Raw genomic sequence first — 13,760 nt, forward strand, 5'->3', positions numbered from 1 at the left:
GCAGAGGGTGTTATCATTGATGGGGTGGGTCCATTGATTATTCATGGTGTTCCACTGACAGACGAATACGCGAGGGTGCGAGTCACCAAAATGTTACAAGAGGATGCTGAAATCCCATGTTCTGTTGGGGAGATACGCTATGTTCGAGATACTTATGACGTATTCATTCCTTGGCCAAAAGAATTAGTTATGACTGATCAGGTATCAACGAATTCTTTAATTTGTTACCTATTAAAATATTTGTTGGTCCATTATTTTAATATTATTTTTACTTGATGTTTCGTAGGGTCCTCTAAAAAAGAAACCTCCTATGTCAAAAAGTCCATCCAAGGATAAGACGAACCATAATTCTTTGACTAGCCCACATCTATCATCAACTGGGTCTCACGTCAATCCAGAAAACACTCTGACCAAAGGCCAACCATTTGCCGATCACATCATGAATCGCATCCATGTTAGCCTTCAGTTTATGGTGAGAGAATTTTGCAGAGTTAAGGGAATGGACACAGCCGTCTCAATTCCAGTGGACCCATCATTCATGAATCGCGAGTCAATCTTTATAACTTCAGAGGATGTGGAACAAGTTGCTACTTTGCATATGATTGGAGGCTCAGCAATGATATTCAGATTAAGGTATCCCTTCAACTAATTCTTTGGAATGATATCTGTTGCAAATTTTCATAGTAAATTGAATGTTTACAGGTTTGGGTAGTCCTATTTATAGGGGAAACTCTGTCGAAATTTTCAAAAATATTTAACACTTAAGAAATTTTTGCAGATGCATTTGGGAGTCCTTATTTCCAAATCAGCGTGTCTTTTACAAGTTTTTTGACATTGAACGTCTTAGCATTAATAATGTTAACGATGTAGAACGATCAACCATTGACTTGGAAAATTGGTTGATGACCATGGATAGAGTTGGTCAACTATACTTTATACCTTGGAACATACGGTAAGAAATAGTGTAAACTTTTCTTATTTGATTATTCATATATTAAAAATTTAATAATTTTACTTAACACGCTTCTTATTTTAGGGAACATTGGATGTTGATGATTGCCATGCCAAAAGGAAAAATCGTGTTCTTGGATCCACTGAAATCACACAAACGTCCTGAAGAAATTGATTCAATGATAATGAGGTAAGTTTTAAATTTTTGAAAATATTTCTTAATATGCAACAACTATTACATGTTACTACATTTTAATAACTTTTGTTAATTTTCTTTTTAAATAGTGCATATTATAAGGCTTCTTCCAATGAATTACTCGGCAATCCTACAAAGATATTCAATGTTTCATGTCCAAGACAACCACAAAGTCATGAATGTGGTTTTTATGTGTTAAAGTACATTAGAGATCTTGTTCGGGCATCAAATGCAATAGAAACCTTAAAAGAAAAAGTAAGTTCATTTTTTATAACTTATTTTGGTATCGATAATCTATAAAATTAATTTATATTTATTAATTTTACAGTTTGGTGGGAAGACGCAATATTGTGAGATTGCAGACCTCTTGCCAATCCAACACGAATGATTAGGTCAATTGATGACATACATTTATCAGTAAGCCTATTTTGTTTATAAGTTCGTTTAGTTGTAAGTTTAGTTTTTTGTAAATGTATTAATGTTAAGGCTAGTTATCCTACTTAAGTACTTGTGTATGTATGACATTTTTAATTAATAAAAGTTATCATATTTTCATTCAAAAAAAATTCTTAACCAATTTCAATTGTAAAAATATATATAATTGTAAATTTATATAATTAAACCGTTGAAAAAGAATTAGGCCAAAATATATATATATATATATTAATTAGACCATTTAAATAAAATTAGGCCAAAAAAAGAATATATATAAATAGAAATCGGTCATTTAAAAATAATCAGAAATATATATTAAATAAAAAGGCATGGCACTTTCTACTTCGGTTTTTAGGTAAAAACCGAAATAAAATGGCCACTTTCCACTTCGGTTTTACCTAAGAACCGAAGTAGAATGTCTCCTTTCTACTTCGGTTCTTAGGTAAAAACCGAAGTGGAAAGTGACCCTTTTACTTCGGTTTTTACCTAAAAACCGAAGTAGAAAGTGCCCAGGATGGACGCATATATTCACTTTCTACTTCGGTTATTATGTAAAAACTGAAGTAGAAAGTAGGAATTCTACTTCGGCTTTTAACTAGTTTTTACTTCGCTCCGAACTACTGCGGTTGCGAATTTTAGCGAAAACCGAAGTAAATCAAGCTTAAAAACCGAAGTAAAAGCCATTTTTCCTTGTTGTGAGAAAACACTAAAAATATGCATCTATTCTCCTCATTCTCTCTCATTTTCAATACTACTTCGAACTTTTAGTTTGATTAAAATTGTTAGGTTGATAATTTTATGTAGTTTGAATCTAAATGAATGGTGTTGTTTAGTTTTTAAGTGATTTTTGGTATATTTTTTAAGTTAATATTAAAAATCAAGTTCCAACTCAGTTTCGAAAAAAAAAAAGGTTCAAACTCGAAATCCAATTAAAAAACCGAAATAATCCAATTACTAATCAGATTAGATTGGTTTGGATTTTGATGCTTAATTGGATTTGATTGGATTGAATGATGATTTTCAAAATTCAACCCTTTAATTTGATTGCATTGGATTAATTAGTACAAAAAAATTGGATTGGATCGGACCACTCCTAATTTTCAATACTGTGATAGTAACTGGCTACTAAACCAAAAAAAAAAAAAAACCCAGAAAATAACCACTTATGAAATGAAATAATCAGAAATCACATACTAAACAAGCCCAAACAATGTGCAGTAAAGCTACAAACTAGTAAAATCCAACAAAAACACAACAAATTATGTAATATTAGTAATCAAACTAGAAAAAAATCCAAACCTGAAAAATCAAGCGCAGAAACGTGAATTAATAAGTTTTGAAAGTGTGATTAAGTTATAAAAATGACAATAACTATCCAAAAAAAAAATCCATAGAAAATAATAATTGAAAATGGAAAAAAACAAATAATAGAAGAAGAACAAGAATAAAGAAGAAAACGAAAAGAATATTTATAAAATATATATTAAGAGTTTATTTAATTCTTAAATATATAATTATATAATTAACTTAAAAAACAATACAAAAATAATTAAATACACTACTTAAGTAAATTTATAACTCTATATAAAATTAAGAAAGTAAATTTATAACTAAAAAATATAATTATATGTGATTAACAATTCCATAATTTTGATTAAAAAATTGAGATCTCATGAAAGACTTAACAAGTTGTTCACATTCTAGCATACTAATTACTGGTTAATCCTTTGAAAAGTTTTTTAAAAATTACAATGGGCATATTCTACTACCTACTTTTAAGTTTGAATTTTAGGCATTGATGAAAAAGCATATTGTTTTGTCCAACATCGGTTTCTAATAAATTTTCCCTTCAAAACAATCCCATTTTAGAAGGTTGCATTTGAGCCCAACTTGAAAATTCACTTGAAATCCAACAACAAAAATTTGTACAAAATGGAACATGCTTGAACGGGTTTAGTGTTCTATTCTATAAACCCGAACCTGAAAAAACTTCAAAACTGAAACCTAAAGATTGTGCGCCCCTACATAACACAATCAATAAGAATTCATTGCATAACACAATCAATAAGAATTCATTGCATTTATGGTTTGAGAAGTTTTTAAAAGATTTAGTATAATCAACTACTTACTTTTAAGTTTGAATTTTAGGCAACATTATTGAAAAACTATATTATTTTGTTAAATTCTAATAAGTTTTTCTAGTCTTTGCATGCTATATTTTTGAGAGATTTCTTTCATATAAAAATTTAAATAAAATCAAAAAGATTTTTTTTTTTATATTTTTAAAATTTTAAGATCTATCTTACATATTTTTTTCCTCAAAATTTTCTCTATCTAATAAGTTTTTGGGTATGTATGTGGTAGATGAAATTTTTTTTTACTCTACCGGATCATGACCCTTTACATGACGTTGTTCATTGTAGTTACGATTTTCATTCGGTATGTTTTCGGGAAATTTTAGATAATTTAGTTTGTTGAAAACATAATTGAAATGATTTTTAGCATTCGTAGTGGTTCGGAATACCAAAAACCTTATTTTCGGTACACTAAATTATCTACAATTTTCTAAAAACGTACAAAAGAGTTTTCGTAACTAGAATAAACAACATTATGTAAAAAATAATTGAGTCATGATTTATTAATAGAGCATATCATACTAATAGGGTAAGAAAAGTGTACCCTACCTAAGTGTTCCCCTAAGTCTCTTCTATTCTTAAAAGTTTTGGGCACACCTATTACTTTGTAAAAAGTTTTAAAATAATGGGCCTCTCCACTAGTATTCATGATTGTACCTAGGAGATAACACAATTTTTAAACACCCAATAGGAGAAGGGGAATATGTTTAAGGATAGTATGTGTTACATCTATTCAGATATTCACTTAAGTTGGGAATAATAATACATCTATGGTCAATTCATCTAATTAATTACTTCATTCTGTCAATTATATATTTTGCTATCTAATTATATAATCTATACCTTATTTGGTTATCACAATTTGATATTCAAGTATTATGGTCTTATATATTACGTAAACAATCGATCGTCACAACAAAGATTTCGTCGCAAGTGAATGTAAACTCTAAAGAGGGAATAATTAATTATAATGATTTTTAATAAAAGAAATTCATTGATAAAGTGTCCAAACTTTATTGGATGGACCAAAAGGTGACACAAAATTATGATATTAGACATCCAAACTTTTAATTCGTGAATTCAAATTCTCTTTATTGACCATTCAACACTATTTAATGAGGAATTCCATTCTGTCATCCCAAACATTTGTTTTTCTTTTTACCGACATTATCTCCCTATCAAACCCAAAGTTACACAAATCAAAAAGCCTATTCTATTCTACTAAGTATGGGTTGGGCAATAAAAGACCTATCAAGGGAAGAAAATAGTTCGTGTTCAAAATGTTTACGTGTTCAAATCATCTGTATTCGACCGACCTACGCAATTTTAATTGAGTGATTAACGATAAAAATGCACAAAAATTGAAATAAAAATTTATTGTCGCACCTCTATTCCTCCAATAAACATGGTAGTTATTTATTGGAAAGAGAGAGGCGCGACAAAAAGTTGGGCACAATAGATTTCTATTCCAAAAGTTGCACATAATATTTATGGATAATAAAATCCAATTAATTTCAGCCACACAATATAATAAATAATATGCAACAAAATAATAATAAAGCACACAGCAACGTGTTGTAATTTAAAAAATGACTCAAACTGCATAAATAATGCGTCTTATATAAAAAATACTCAAAATTGCACTACTTGCATTACAAACACTCCCAGATATTGCTATTAATAATGATGTATATACACATTAAAAAAAAGTGGAAATTAGATCCTCTACCCATTTTAAATGATCTATTTTAATTTTTACCCACTATTTTTAACTCTTATTTTAGTACCCAAATTTTTAATTAATATACCCATTATACCCCTTCAATTACATGTTTTTTTTTCTCCTTAAACACACTACAATTAGAATGTATTTCTAATTTAACTATAATATGGCACATATAATACACATTACAACAACACTTAGAATCATGTACTCAAATAAAGGTAATTTGGGAAATCTCATGATAATAATGGGTAAAGTTCAACTAAATATATTTAGTGTCTAATTTTAGTTAACTACTCCTAAAAATGGGTAGTTCTCAACTTTTCCCTTAAAAAAATGATGTATGTACAAATAAATTTGTACTAAACTTTTACAAGTAATGGCACAACCTAAATATGTTTATTTTATTTTTGAATAATGAAGTATACTATAAATAATTATGATTGATTGAAAAAATATGTCATAATGATATGTGTAAACATTTATTACACATGTATCATAGTATAATTTGACATACATCAGTATAGGGCTGTTCATCAAACCGCCCAAACCGCACAAACCGCCCGCACCGCACCACACCGCAAAAAAAATGTGGTTTGAAATTCTTCGCGGTGCGGTCGCGATTTGAATTTTCACTAAACCGCGCGGTGCGGTGCGTTTTGCGGTTTTGAATTATTAAAATGTGGTTCAAACCGCACCGCACCGCATATTATAAAAATACTATTTTTTTATATTTATTTAAGTCTAATATGTTAAAGCCCAACCCAAAGCCCACTAATTTTAGGGCAACACTCTCTTTTTTCACTCAGCCGTAGGGACCTCCTTTGCCACTCGTTCTTCTTCTTTGCTCTGTGAAAAAAAAAAATTGTTCATGTTCATGCCATTGTTCATCTCTCTCTCATTCTCACCATATTTCTGTACATCTCTCTCTCTCCATTTCTCTCTTCTATATTTCACCTCTCATCCATGAACGCTCCAGGTATGGTATTTGTTCCTATATATATATATATAATGTTTCAATTAGTAATATTCTTCCCAAATGTTGTTCTCTCATTTGCATTATTATGATGTGAATGTGAACATATATATTTATATTATTCATATGTTATAATATGTAATTTCCATTGGTGTCTTATTCATTTTTTATTTTCTTTTTCTTTTTCCCCTCTTTTCATTTTGTGATGCATCTAGATAACTTGCTATACTTGTCCTTTTTTTTTTTGGTAATAATCGATATCATTTTTTTGGTAACAATGATTATTTATGATAGTTTAATTATTTGGTGGTAGTCCAAACCACCAAAACCGCACCACACCGCACCATTTTTTTGCGGTGCGGTTTCTGCGATTTTTTAGTTTCGCGGAGCGGGAGTGGTTTGGAAAATTAGAAAAACCGCATGTACGAGTTGATTTGAAAAAATGGTCAAAAACCGCACCACCCGCACCGCGTACAGCCCTACGTCAGTATAATTTAGTTTGCTCAAATTTAAAGTTAACTACCATATATCTACAAATAGATTTTTTAAAAAATGCCACGTTGTAAAATGGTGTGTTTTTTTTTTTATATAATTCTTTGTAAAGTATCATTCTAAACAATGTTGAGTGTTTTCAACATGTGTCGAGCTCTAGTATCATTAGAAAGTTTTATTGTAAGGAATTATAGAAAAGAAATTATTATGCAAAATGATAATTAATTTTTTTTTTCCAAGCAACCAAAACAAAAAGGAAATTAAGCTGATAGATAATAATAATAATAATAATAAGGATGTGTTTCTTAAGTATAAATTAATAACTAGTAATCTTTTGAGAGAAGATAAAGCCATAAATAATATTTAATTATATCAATTAAAAAATACATTATTTTATTTTTACTTCAGTGAAGTGGGTGAAGCAACCCCTTGTAAAAATATTGTTAATAATAATAAAATTATTTATTATAACATTCCCATCGTGGATTAAACGACATTCAAGCAATTTGCGTCTCAATTAACCCATCAACTGATTGCAAAAACCACATTAATAAGAACACTGTTATGAGATAGAGAGTATAACAGATTTAAGTACTGGTGTGCATATAAATAAAATAACCAACATTTTCTGATTGTCACGATTAATTAAAGACAGAAGTACATGAACAAAAAGCATAGATATATATGGAACTGTAATTACCAAAATGTGGTAATTAGTTTGAAGTAAAGAAACGAATGTGGGGGTCAATAGCCAGGCCCTTCCCTTCATATAATGGGTCATAAACCGAATTTGTTATTTTCCTGAAAATACAGTGTAAATAAATAATTAGTTAATTGCTCTGTACTTTGGACTAAATATTATTCGACATTTATTACTCTACAATTAATACTTAATATACATATATATATATATATATATATATACAGAGAGAGAGAGAGGCAAAATAGTTTTCTTTTTCGACACGCTATCAAACTTATTCATCATTTTGTATTTGTAAAGAATTATCAAAATAACATTATAAAAAAAAAAAGGGAAATCTACAAAAATACACTAAAAGTTAAAAAAAATATGAAAAATACGGTGCATTACAAAAATACGGAGTTTTTTGGATACAAACACAGAATGACAAAATTGTAAATACGGAGTGGCAAAATCATAAATAAAAGTTGTAAAATATAATTTTTTGTGATCAACGTTTACAAACTAGTAAATATATGTTACGAACTTGTAAATATCTGTTACGTGTTTGTAAATAATATTTACAAAATCAGTTATAGAATTGTAGATTTTTTTTTTGTAGATAAAACTTACAAACAAATTTGTAACTAAAATTTTTATTTTTGTAACAATAGTTTACAAGTCTAGTTTTACAACTAAGAAATATATTTTTGTAACTAATATTTACGAAAATATTTTATAGTTAAGAAATCATAAACAAAATATACATAAAATTATTATACTTTTTCATATTGTTACAATATTGTACCAAAAAATTACATGAACCATCATATTTATGCTATACAACTTAAAAATATAAATTTAAGATATTCATTATTTATAAAACACTTTATTAAATATAGTGGTGAAATACAATATTTTTTTAAAAACAAGTTTTACATTTTTGTAACAACAATTTACAAAACTAATTTCACAACTAAAAAATTTATTTTTGTAACTCACATTTACATAAATATTTATAAATTTATTTAACATGATTATTACAAAGATTTACAAAACTAATTTTTTAACTTTAAATATATTTTTGTAACAAACTTGAAACTTGGATTAGATTATGATTTTGGTTTAACATTGAGTGTTGAGACTTGACTAACTATGATTTAAAATATATATATGTATAATATTTTTATAAAGAATAATAATATTGTGATTATCTTTAACTATATATTATAACATATAGTTATTAATATTAATTTTAATTAACAGCATATTGTAATTTGTATATATATTTATTTATTTTTTGAGTAATTATATAAATATTAACTTTAATATTAATAAATATATTTATTTGAAATAAAAATAAATTAATCTACTTTATTTTATTGAAGGTGGTAACTATAATTATTATTACTTTTATTATTATATTAATTGATAGGCTTAAATTCTTATTAAACATTAAGACAAAAAAATAAAACAAAGGTAAATATATATATATACATAAGTGGGTGGGAAGAGCCGTATTTTTGTAATTTATGGGTGGGGAGAGCCGTATTTTTATAATTTATTAAAGATACCGTATAAAACAAATTTTTTTTTTTATATTACTGTAGGATATGTAATTATCCCTAAAAAAAAGTCTATTTTTTGCTAATTACAGGACCCTGACTCTGGGCTGGCCCAGATATCAGGGATCAGGCCTCCATTCCTAACTTTGTTTTTTGAAAAAAAATAGCACTATGTATATAAATATAGAAAAATATCAATTTTGTATATTAACCAAAATAAAGGCCCTCACTAATTACTTATATATATTTATATAGAGAGATTGAAAGTATTGTAGGACCTACCTTGAGAAATTAGTAGGCTGATCGGCGGTTACATTAGAGTTATCAGCTGCATCATTTTTTGGCACTTCTCCAATTTCTTCTTCTTCCCTCTGTTGCATTAGTAAACCAATATATAGACTTCATTTGTCAATAACAAAATCTAATGAGAATTATTAACTATGAAAAAGAACTAAAAAAAAACTAATACTACTCGTTACTTATATATATTTATAGTAAAATTCTGTGGTATTTCGTTAACTATAATCTATATTGCCATATACAAAAATTTGGATTACAAATTATCTATGTACCAAAAAACAAAAAAAAAAGCATAACTCTACCCAAAAAAAACTACAACACTCCATATATATATATATATATAGAAAATGACTATGGTGTTGAAAGTCTTTTTGAAACACAGGTGACAAAAGTTTGTTTCGTCATGTGTATAGTTATAAATTCAAAATTTTCATTATGAAAATATATATTGTAGTCATTTAGAACATCTCACAAAGTTTCAAGAAATTCTAAATAATTTACGGTGCCGAAAGCAAGGTTCATACAACTTGTTGCACTCATGTACTAAAAAACAGGCACGCGTAGAAATTTCAATTGTTTAAATCTTGTTTTCGGTATCGTAAATTATTCGAAATTTCTTAAAATTTTGTGACATAATCTAAATCACTACAATATACAATATGATAATAAAAAATTATAATTTATAATTATACACATGACGTAGAAATGGAAAAATGGGTCTATGGAGAGGGGCGGGTCGGGCCCCGATCCGGCAGGGCATCATTGCCCCGGTAAAATTGGGGCAGAATTCGGGGCGGGGCTTTGACCCGCCCCGCCTCGATATGAATTCTGGCGGGTCGGGGCAGACCCGCCCCGATTACTTTTTTTTTTAATTTTTTTTTATTCCCAAGTAATTAACTCGACTGAACCCTTATATATATATATACTTATCTTTATATATATATATAAATTCATATTTTATTGTGTAGTTGACAAGAAGTGTAAAAAATAAGGATTGTAATAAAAAAATAATTTAAGTTTAAAGATAATTTTAAAATTAAAATTTAATATTTCTTAAAAAAAAAAAAAAAAGGCAAATGGGGCGGGGCAAACCCGCCCCGATTAAGACGGGGCGGGGCGACCCGCCCCGCTTCAAGACACTAATCGGGGCGGGACGGGGCGGGGCGGGGCAGACCCGCCCCATTTACATACCTAATGACGAAACCAACTTTTATCAAATAGCTTAGTCTTTCTATATATATATATTACTTATGTATGTAAGCTTTAATTTATAAAAATAAAAATATGTATAGTAATAAGAAAAATTACCTTCAAGCGTTTAGATGACATTGATGGCTCTCCAACCTCTAGACGTTTTCTAGTTGGGGGACGGCCCCGGCCACGCCTCTCCAATGTTATTCCGTTCTGTAGATAATAAAATAAAATTACCAAATTACTTCGTTTTATAAACTAATTAATTTCATAAGAGAGAGATATGGGAATTGAATTTTATATATATGCTTCTTTATTTTAATCAACATTAACTATACCTCTTTTGTAGATGATGCACTGTTATTTTGAATAACAATTGCCTGTCCATTGCCCTGAACCCCAGCTTGCTGAGAATATATAATGTGTACTTATGAAGGTGTAATGTGAATAAATAAGATAAATTAAGAGATAATTAATTATTTCTGAAATAGATTATCATGCAATAAGAAGAAATAAGAGGTATAATTACTTGTGAGTTCAATAAATGAGTACTATTGGTAGAGTTGGCAGTGGCACCATACACACCCAGCTGAGATCTGCATAATCGTAAATCTAAATAAGAGTGTGACATAATTATATATATAAAATGTATTGCTTGCTAATATTATTTTGATAGACAGCCTTCAAAATATAATATATCATCAACAAATAATAATTATTATCATATCATTATTGCAGTTATATAGTCAAAATTAATAAGACCAATTACTAACTGAATAACTAGATTCGAGTGTCTATGTTAACATTTTTTTTTTACAAAGTAATATTTATTTTCATCAATTTCAGTTTTTTTTTTTTTTTTTTAAATGTACAGTTCAATTTGGGTGTATTAATTTTTATTAGGTAAAAATAAAGACCAAGTCACACTTTGTACCTAGCAAAGAAAGAATGCACTTGGTTGCTGGAGCCAAGAAAGTGATCAGAGTTCGTAGCATTAACAGGAATCACTTGAAGCTGTCGTTGATTATTGTCGCACATCAACCTTAATATTTGTCAATAATCAAATAAACAAAATTAGGAAAAGATAATAACAAGTCAAGTGCTGATAATTGTTATCACTTAATTTGTATGTACTTATAATTAGGAAATTTTAGCAACAAAAATAAAAGGGTGTGACTATTGGCACATATTTTTTATCTCCTCTCACACATTTTTTTTAATTAAAAACCCCACTTAAACTTTAAAAATAAAAGAATTTATTATCACACCTCTCTTAAACTTTAAAATGTGTGGTTTGAATCTGATTGTTTGAATGTGGTTTTGAAGTTTAATAACCAGGTTCCTTTGGCTTCTTCTCTGGGGTTAGTCTTAGCAGATTTTAGACTCAGTTTTTCAGTTTTCCACTCTGCTAGTCTTTTTTTCTATGCTAGAGCCTTTAATACTGTTGCCCATTCCTTAGCTAAATATGCCTTGTCGGAAGTTATTAGTAAGGTTTGGTGGCCTGGCTACCCTTCTTGTATCCATGATCTCATTTTATATGAGAAGAATTAATTCAATCAGTCTCCCCATCACCTTCTCTTCAAGCTCTTTGCTTGGCTGGTGAGTCTTGGGGTCTTTTCTAAAAAAAAATAAGTAGAATATTATCCATAAAACTTTCTTCTCGCACCCCTTTATATTATTATTACTAAATAATACAATTATTATTAAAATTACTATCTCCTAAATAAAACTAAATCTTAAATCATTGTCACTAATGTAAAATACCCATAATGATCAATAACTTCATATCATGATCAATGCTATGTCTTTCACATATCATTTTCATGGCTTAACGACATTTCTTTACTCTTTATGTTTTTATTTAATCTTTCTAATGATGTCAATCTTCAGTGAGTTGTTATCATACACAATTTTAAGAATAAAATACAATAAAAAAAAATTCATACATATGATACAAAAAAAACTTATTAGAATTAAATTCTTTAGCATCTCCACATCCATATCCATATTCATATCTATATTTTGTTAATCCATTACTTTTTCTTTAGAGTTTTGATTTTTTAAATTGATAATCTAACTTTTTTTTTTTTATGTTTATACCTAATATGTTGAGATGATTTGTGTTAAGAATTATGATTTATAATTATAATTGTTTGATGATATTTATGTCAATTTGCACGTGATTATGTTTATAAATGACTAATTAATTACCCATTAATTATAAAAGAGTGAGGGAAGAAAAAAAGTGTGGAAATAAAATTATAAAAGTCATATATATATATATATATATATGTACATACCTAGACAGATTGGGAGGTTGAATAACAGCAGTTCCAAAGTTACGTTGGTGTGGTGCGACATTGAGGGCGTCAGAGTAATGTGAGGCCGGGTAGATCCTAATTAAGTTCATAATCAAAATTATTTAACTAAATTACATTAACATTTGATCCTGCAATTGACTGCAGATCATATATTTCAGCCAGCATAAATATATAATTGTAAAAAAAAAATCTAGGAATTGGGCTTATATTAATTAAAAATAAATAAATTATATCAGCACAAAAAAATAAAGAATATTTGGAAGATGGATTTTCAGGACCAGAGAACTTGAGAATGATTAATTAAATGGCATGAAACGTACCTTGAAGACGATAAGGAAGATGGCATAATAAAATTAAGCGTTGAGGCTCTGACTTCATTATTTATCACTTGTTGTGGAGGCCTAAACTCAAAATAAGATTGTTACATAATTTCAGGATATATTTTGATTGATTATTGGTTGTTATGAACAATACAATATGTTTGTGAAGTGGTAAAATAAAACACGACTTTATGTTAGTACTGACCTGGGATTGAAAGAAACTACTTGAACATTTGGCTGCAGTGTCGAGTTAAAAACTGCTGGATCAAATTGAGTGGGTGCCACTGGGACTTGATGATGATGATATGAGATATTTTGGGGCCTGCAATATATTTCAAAATTCAATTTAATTAATACTGTCAATAATTAAAGAGAAAGAAAGAAAGAAAAGGCATATCAAATTAGCAATATGTTGTAGTACTAATTATTCTTCTTTTCTCAACTAGTATGAGATGCATTTTAATGATGTGCACACA

At 28.5% G+C, this 13,760-nt stretch overlaps 1 long non-coding RNA gene across 1 annotated transcript; it reads right to left on the reverse strand.

Moving 5' to 3' along the window:
- Positions 1-11,621: 11,621 nt before the first annotated feature.
- Positions 11,622-13,362, reverse strand: LOC133803873 (uncharacterized). Its single transcript, XR_009878183.1, has 3 exons — positions 13,285-13,362; positions 12,944-13,039; positions 11,622-11,685 (listed from the first exon to the last, which is right to left on the reverse strand). It is a non-coding gene; the product is annotated as an uncharacterized LOC133803873 (long non-coding RNA).
- Positions 13,363-13,760: the final 398 nt, after the last annotated feature.

This window comes from Humulus lupulus, chromosome X (genome assembly GCF_963169125.1).
Source record: "Humulus lupulus chromosome X, drHumLupu1.1, whole genome shotgun sequence".
Classification (NCBI taxonomy): Eukaryota; Viridiplantae; Streptophyta; class Magnoliopsida; order Rosales; family Cannabaceae; genus Humulus; species Humulus lupulus.